General features: G+C 40.9%; 1 long non-coding RNA gene across 1 annotated transcript; it reads right to left on the reverse strand.

Annotated features, from left to right (window-relative positions):
• Positions 1-243: 243 nt before the first annotated feature.
• LOC125289294 lies at positions 244-595 on the reverse strand. The gene is made up of 3 exons (XR_007192617.1): positions 537-595; positions 375-454; positions 244-304 (listed from the first exon to the last, which is right to left on the reverse strand). It is a non-coding gene; the product is annotated as an uncharacterized LOC125289294 (long non-coding RNA).
• Between the last annotated feature and the right edge of the window lie 8135 nt (positions 596-8730).

Consider the following 8730-nt stretch of genomic DNA (forward strand, 5'->3'; position numbering starts at 1 on the left):
TGAAAACAATAAAACAAAAACAAAATCATATCACCACAGCAGAACCACCTTCTACTGAACCCCTGTTACAATGGTGCTGGTGTTCAGAAAGTACAAATGAACAGGTAGAGGGTCCGAGTCTGTAATATGACAGCACACTTCCCTCCTGCACCGGACCGAACATAGACTCAACCAGAGGAACATTGCTGGAGAGGGCCATTACTGTGATCATGGGAGCTTCATCTGCAGTCCATGGTATGCCGCCTGAACTTTTAATGTGGAGATGTCTGGCAGAGGGCAGCTCACTCCTTTATACAAGTTGCTTCTGTTGAAAAAAAGACAAACAAATGTGTTATAATTAAGAAGTAATAGTAGTAGTAGACAACAACACATACCTTATTCCTTCTGCAAGCCTCCTCTCTCTTGGTCTGGCTGATATGATGACCATGTCATTAACTGGACCAGGTTTAATACCCTGCATCAAAATACAAACATGTTTGAGAAACATTCAAGGAGATATCCATGCTTAAAATAAAAGTCATTAAAAGGCTTGCTACCATGGTCCTTGGTTTGTGCCACTTTTGTTCAGTTTCTGTGCAGCTGAACACTGGGGGAATTGATGTAAGCCTCAGCTGGGAGTAGTCTGATAGCCGTCTGATACAGTAGAGCTGCCACATGACAGCACAAACCTGTGCCACACAGGTACACTGGCATCTCTCCAACACCACCGGCTTAGAATCCCTTAGCACAATCTGTTACAAACCCAAATATTTGTTAGAAAAAATGTACCAGCTAAAAATGCAATTAAAAACAGACAGCCTTTCACACACTACATTTTGTTAGTGAAACTTTGTTAGTGAACTTTAAAATATGTAAAGTGATACAGGGATTGATACAATTTAGCCTAGAGTTGACCATGTCAAATGTAATATTGATCAGGATTAATCTCATTTTACTCATTTTACGCAGAATAAGTAACGAAAACTCCTAACAAAATCTTGCTTCTGTGGGAGTCATTCATTTTACATTCTTTCTGGTACAACCTGTATTCATATCACATGATATCTCAGGTACCATATGATTAATATAGTGCAATGATTGTGTTTTATCTGTATCTAATTCACAGCAACGATATAACTCACAGAAACATGATTTTGACAAACAGGAACCTGTTTCTTTTGAACCTGAACTGAACCTGCAGGCTGACTTTCCCTCACTCAGACAGTGAGGCTTCTGGCTTTTCCTCATAGATCGGAAGCACTCCGACCTAACCGTGACCTCTCCTCCTGACTCCTTGTTTAAAACTGTGATTAACATGGAGGTTAGGGTATCGCATTTTCAGAAACACAAATGATTCTTGACGTTAACCTATCACTACTTCTTCACTGTGCTATCTTTGGCTAGTAAAAAGCCTAGCTAGTATAGCTTCTATTGTTGTTTGATAAACTCTAAACAATGGCTTGTTTAACTTACCTTCGTAGTTGTGTATGTAGCTGGCCACATACAGTTTAAATCCTTTATCTCTTTTTGCCGTTGGTGTCTTTGATGTGGCCTGGATGATTCGGTGAACATCGTTTACCGTTATCCTTGGCAGGTCCTGCAGTGATCTTGTGAAAAACGGCATAGCTAAAGCAGAGAAAACGGGCTCTGGCTAAAGTTAACGGCAACGTAAACCGGAAGTTCTGCTACGGGCTGAAGAGTCCGGAAGCATCCGAACGGAAGTCCGCGGCATATAGGCTATAGGATATTGGTATTGATATTTGTTTGGTAGCTTTTGGCCACAGGGAAGAGTGCCACCTACTGGCCAGCCACCAACACCACTTCCAGCAGGAACCTACTCTTCCAAGGAGGTTTCTTATCCAAGTACTAACTAAGCCTGCTTAGCTTCAGTAATTCAGCAAAGTCAGGGTATCTGCTGGTCTGGCTGCTGGCTAAAAACAAAAGGTGAAAGGCATATACAGTGGGTCCCAGTTAAGTTTGGACGGGTTCCTTCATGAATCACACACCCCATTTTCTCAGCAGAAATGGCACAAACTGCAGTTGACACAAAACAACCACAAGGTGTCACTTGGGAGTTCTGCCACTACTCTTTTGATGCGACTTGACTTACTGCTTCCATGACGAGCGGGGCACGGGAACATAAATTGATCACGGTAGTTTAAGCTTTCACTTGACAAAACATTCTAATATGAAAATGTAGATGCAATTGTTGTAAAATGGTGCAGCTCCTTTAAGAAAGCACCGTCTTGCCCAGATGGAGAGAGAGAAAGGGGGGATATGTGTGTTAGAACTTAGATGCGTGTGGAAAAAAGTAATGCGTGCTGTTGAGACTGGAGTGAGTCATTTTCAAAATAATGCAAAAATAAATCCGCAGATAAAACCAATTATCCTCATTCATTGCAACCTCAGCATGCCTGCTTGCCGACGTTCAAACGAAAAAGATATCAAAGCACCTTTTGCGTTTGAATATAGCACCAAAAAATGTTTAAACAGCTGGACAAATGATTTAGCTAATTGATTATAGCCTGTACACCAGCAATTGTTGAACATTTACCTGTACAAATACATTGACAGTAGCCCAGCATACCAGCATGTAGGAGAAAAACTGTAGAAATTTCACTTAAATTGCAACCGCAACATGCCTGCTTGCTGACGTTCAAACGACAACGAAAAAGATATCAAAGCAACAAGAGGGTTGAGTCTGAATGACGCTGAGTTTTAGACACAGAGTTTTTGAAGTTAAGAATTATTTTTGTATAAATAAATGGCATTCTCCTTCACTGACGCCTATGGAAAAGGCCCAAAACAACGATCAATGATCATCAAATTTCTCTCTTATATTGCTCCTCATAACCATCTTTTCTTTTTGAGCACGTCCGAATCCCAGGACATAATGCACTGGACCTTATAATAGGCTCGAGATATAATTTCAAAAGGGGGCAGATATGGGCCTACTGCACTTAAAACTTAAAAAGATTGAACGAAGCTTCCCCGAACTTTGAAATTAGATCAGTGACTGGCATCGGGTGAACGGCTTTTTTCGGGTTGAACAGGCTATTAAAACTATTTAAACTCATGTCACAGGAGAGACTGGGCTCTCCCTTCTATGAATTGAAAAAGACGTTATGACCTGCAAACTGGCCCATGATTTCATTGCTGAGTTTGCGGCAAAGCAAGAAAATGTTTTTTTTTCCTGAGTCAGGAAATGCGAGTCAGTGTCATTTATTTGTCCAATGTTAGCCTACAGACCAGTAGCCTACATCTTATCAATAGTTTGAATGTCGTGTGTGTTTCTACTCATTGACAAATATCGTTCTACACAATGATTCATGCCCAATTAATTCCCCCTGTTAAAGCCTTGTTACACTATTTGGTTTCGTGAAGCCTATGATAAACACCATATGGCCAAATATGTGACTCAGCTAATGTTATAGGCTATACAACCTCTTAAATACAAGCTGATGTAGCTTATTAGACTAGGCTACTATTAAAATACACCGACGGTAGCCTTGGCTATGTGTAAAGTAAGCTATCGCATGATTTCATGCACGTAAGTGAAAAGGGCCTTGCATCTGTCAAGTTCGCACAGGGCCTCGCAACCCCTTGCAACAGCCCTGCAGCTCCTAAGACAGCGAGGAAAAAAGTTAAAATACGCAATAAACCCGGGAAAAGTTGACAGGTTTGTTTCGGTCCCGGTGATTATTTGTGAAATTGTGCAAATGACAGCCTTTTCAAGCATTTCAAGGAAGGAGTCGTAGCATGCAAGCTCCCAAATTGACCCAATAGCCTAAGGCATCAATAAATTGTTGGGAATGGGGAGGGTCATGCGTTTTTCAATCACTTTGGAGGGTCATAGAAAAAAAATGCTGGCGAGGGAGGGTCCGTCTTTTTTGACTAAGCTCCCAAAACTCCTCCGGTAGCCCCTTAAATAAATACCGAACAGTCCCTAATTGATTAATAGCCTGTAGGCCTACACAAAAGACATCAAAAGACGCTATTAATCAGAAATAAATAATGTAATCTGCATTGCTTTTATTTAACAAACTGCAAGCAACAAGAGAATTGAGTTAAGCTGTGAGGCCAAACCAAGAGCAGAGCCTATCTGTTAAGGCAGTCGAGGCTATATGGTAGCGAGCTGTGTGTGCCTGGAAAGTAGATGGCGGCTCTGGTCATCCCATACCCTCCCCTACTTCCTGTAACCTACCATTATGAAGGCCTGCGGGGAGTAGCCTAAAACGACTCGTTGCGGTTTTGGGACATTAAGCTTTTTCACGTTAAGCCCCCCTCCCCCATCCCCTTCTTTCACACGCAGTGGGGGAGCGCGGGGCACAAAGTAACACTTTTTGGCTTTGGCTAAATATTTCTAAAATCATTTGAGTTTCACTAGTCACATGTTTTAACAAGCAACACTTCTTATTGAACTAGATAACAGGCGTGAAAATTGACTTTATTTTCCATAATGGAGAAATAACATATGCAGAGTCTAACCAAGGTCAATCTTGGCAAAAAAAAGCCCTCAAACCTGAAAACACATGAGGCAAAAGTGCAAAACATCACAAAACTAAACTAACACGCGCATATTTTTGTATTGCAATCATTGCAGCCTACAGTTGTAACAGCGCGTTACAACTAACTCCGCTGGGTCACGTTTCTTTTAAGATAAGATAGCTCCTATGTGTTGACTACATGTTTCAAAACGGTGTTCATTTTTAGCCTACAAGACGATTAGTCAGTGAGCTGCACCCACAACAGTAATCGAAAACAAGTTGCCTACCACCTATTTACTTTGATGCCTTCAAAAGACGTTTTGCTGTAGATCATTGAAAAACACGTCCATACGGACTGAAAATTTGTGGAACACCGTCTTTGTGGTTAACTGACCAATATATCCCGATCAACCATCAACTAGGAAAAAAGTCCATGTTACATTTAACATTAGTTTCGTGTACCCCGGTCTTTCAGTGTCCCAGGAATCCTTGACAGAAAATTGGCCATGCGAAAAAGAAAAATCTGACTAAACCTATATTTTATGACTGCTTCGCTGCGCAGCGGTCATAATAACAATAATAAACAATGTCGGTAACACTTTACTTGACTGGTGAGTTCATAACACATTCATAGCAGCTGTCATAAACTGCACATAAAGCATTCATGACTGTTTCATGAGACATGAGATAGATAGATAGATAGATAGATTATTGATCCCCAAGGGGAAATTCAAGATGACTCAACATTCATCCCAAACCTTTCATGAATGTGACAGACAGAATGACGCCAACTTGTCAAAATAAAAGTCCAACGTCGTATTTGTGTATCTTTGTAAATATTTAATGAATATCTTATGAAGTCTACATCAAATGTCACTTTACTATACAAGTTGTGAAGTATTCGTAATCACTGAGTTTAACACTGGGAGGTAAACTAGCCTACATTCAGCTGACCTGTATTTGTGTAACCTGGGACGGTTGGACATTCCCAGTAGCAAAAGATGAGAAATCATCTGCAAAGGTTACATCATAAAACAAATATATTTTTATGAAACAAAAAATATTTGCTTGACCATGTTCTGTCTTTTGGCACTGGAGTAGCCCATTGACTCAAATGTGACGTGATCAGGTAAGAGGTTTGGACCAAAAACGGCAATGCTGCTTTCCGACTTTGAACTTTTATTTTTACAAGCTCTCGTCGTTCTGTCTTCCACATTCATGAAAGGTTTGGGATGAATGTTGAGTCATGTCTCATGAAACAGTCATGAATGCTTTATGTGCAGTTTATGACAGCTGCTATGAATGTGCTATGAACTCACCCGTCAAGTAAAGTGTTACCACAATGTCAATTACAGTTTTGCCCACTGTTTTGCAAAACTTGAACACTGTTTTCTATGTCTAATTGAAACACTGCTATCAAAACCTAACAATCCTTTGTCAAAATGTCACTCGATGACAAAATGATACAAACTTGCATCATATGAATACATTTCAGATTAGCAGCAAAACTGCTTTATTTAAAACATTTAATTTTATCAGTTAGCATTCTGTGAAGCTCAATGCAACACTTACAGTTTTTGTTTTTCAGGTTTTGACAAAAAACAAAAATTAAAGTACTGAACGGTTACAAATGACATCAACTCAATAATGAACACCACAATACTTTACAATACATTACAGTAAATGCAGTAACACTGTGAACACACAAAAAAAACACTACTGTAAAACAGGTTTAGATGTGGACTCTCTGCCCAGCACATAGCCTCTTTCACCACCTCATACTCCTCTCTCTCTTCCTCTATCTTTTACTCTCCCTGCCTCCATGCTTGCAAAGTTCTTAAAATGGCTCAACTGAGGCCTATTTGTGGCTGGCTGATTGGTGTTCAGTTTTGTATGTAAGTATTTTCAGATGTGTGTCTAAGTGTTTTCAATAACCCAATGTGTTTTGTATTTTGAATAGATGTGTTGTCCCAATGGTACCCATTAGATTTCATTTATGAACAAAGTGTCATGAAATAGTGTGTAGTGTGCAGGAGGAGAAGTGTGTTGCAGAATTGCAACTAAATTGCAAAGCAGCACTTTTGTTTAAGGTATGGTTACACTGTGTTTAAGGTATAGTAACAAAAGCTTCAAGTTTTGTTTCTTTGGTCTAAGTATGTGTCTATAGTGTTCAAGCAATGGGCAAAACTGTAAATCAATAGCCTAATAAAAATAAACAAATACTATAATATACAAAACCATAGTGAAACGCTTAATAAACTAAGTGCATGTTGAACAGATATGTTATTAGACCCCTCTTGAAACACCCAAAACTATCACAGGAACGGAGAGCACTGCGCAACTCTGTCCACCAACATGGAACCACTGAGGAAAAGAGTCTTGAATTTCACCTGGTGTTTATGGCTGGTTGACACAACAGACGCTCATCAGAAGACCACAGTGTGCAGTTGGGTATGTATATCTTGATCATAGGATAGATAGAAAATAGGTCACTATTGGCCACACTTCCACAACCATTTTGGGTCTGGGTCCTCCACCTTGTATCATTCTGGCATCATAGCCTGAGTCTCACTGGTAAGCACACGTCCACATGTCTCAGTTTTCTGTTTATACTTTCAAATGGCTGCTTGATTGTGTATGTAGAAGTTATTGTCCCACCACACAAACCAACCACTTTGAGCCACAAACCAGCCACAATCTCACTCTCCATCATTGGCATGTGTGTGTGTGTGTCTGTGTCTGTGTGTGTGTGTCTGTCTGTGTGTGTGTGTGTTTGAGTGTGTGTGTGTGCCTCTGTGTTTGCTGCTGTATGGGTGGGGGAGAGCCTCCTAAGGGGTACTGTACATCCAGGGTTCACATACAGGAGCATGAATGAGGAAAAGCCAGAGATGGAGAGGATCTGCAATAGATGAAGGGACGGAGGGAAGGAGAGAGGGAGGGAGGGATTGAGAGAGAGAGGGAGGGAGGGAGAGGGGGTGGGTGGGCAGGGTAAAACAAGTGAGCTGATCAGCAGTCCTATTGGCTCGCCAAAGCTCCGTCAGAAGGGCTTTTTTCTTCTCCTTCAACCTTCACGTTGTTGATCCTTTTCTCTGGCCTGACATTCAGTTTGTTTTTCCGTCACATGGTGCACCAGCTCTCTGTTTCTGTCTGTTTCCGACTCTTTCCCTCTGTCTCTCTCTCTCACTCTCTCTTTCTCTCTCTCACTCTCTCTCTCACTCTCTCTTTCTCCCTCTGTCTCTCTCTCACTCTCTCTTTCTCTTTCGTCATTCCTCTGCAGGTCTCTAAAATGCTGAAATGTTGATTTTCTGGCTCAGTGATACCCCCCACTGATCAGCCAACTCACTTCAGACCCTTTCTCAAATACACACACACACACACACACGGAGCATGGTATTGTGTACACACAAGCATAAACATACACAGACACAGGAACACTACACACACCCAGTTTACTTGATAAGTTGACCAGTTGATAAGACTACAACATTGCCTAAACTCTACAATGTACTGTTTAGGCTTGCGATTGTAATACTGTGTGTGTGTGTGTGTGTGTGTGTGTGTGTGTGTGTGTGTGTGTGTGTGTGTGTGTGTGTGTGTGTGTGTGTGTGTGTGTGTGTTGTGTGTGTGTGTGTGTGTGTGTGTGTGTGTGTGTGTGTGCATGCGTGTGTGTGTGTGTGTGTGTGTGTGTGTGTATGTGTGCATGTGTGTGTGTGTGTGTGTGTGTGAACTAAGAGTCAGACCATTTTCATTTGGTCTCCTACCAAGCATGACACTGTGGACACATCTTGTCCCCCTCCCCCAAAAAAATGCAATGAACTTTGGGGCAGGAAGTTATCCTCCAACCAAACCCTGTGACACTTGGGATGCATGGATTTGATCCAGAGGTTAAATATTGTCAGCAGAAGAGGTAACTGTTACGAGTAATAAACAGCCACTACTGAGAAATGGGAGAGTACTATCGCCATCTAGTGGATCTTTAGAGAAAACTGCATGACATTGTCTTAGTGTGGTTACATTCACATCCAAATTAATATTGGCGCTGATAAAATTGTAATATGTTAACATTCCATTAACATTCTTCTTTGGTGATTTGAAACTCTGATTGGTCAAAAGGATTTCATGTTCACAAGAAAGCATCACAATAGACAACAGAGTGAATAAACATCACTTAAAGATGTTTAGTACAGACTGCTTAAATAATAAAAGTCTGTTTCTGGTTCTGCATCCATAGTAGCAGCTTGCATGTTAATCATGACGAATAAAA

This window comes from Alosa alosa, chromosome 24 (assembly GCF_017589495.1).
Source record: "Alosa alosa isolate M-15738 ecotype Scorff River chromosome 24, AALO_Geno_1.1, whole genome shotgun sequence".
NCBI classification, from domain to species: Eukaryota; Metazoa; Chordata; class Actinopteri; order Clupeiformes; family Clupeidae; genus Alosa; species Alosa alosa.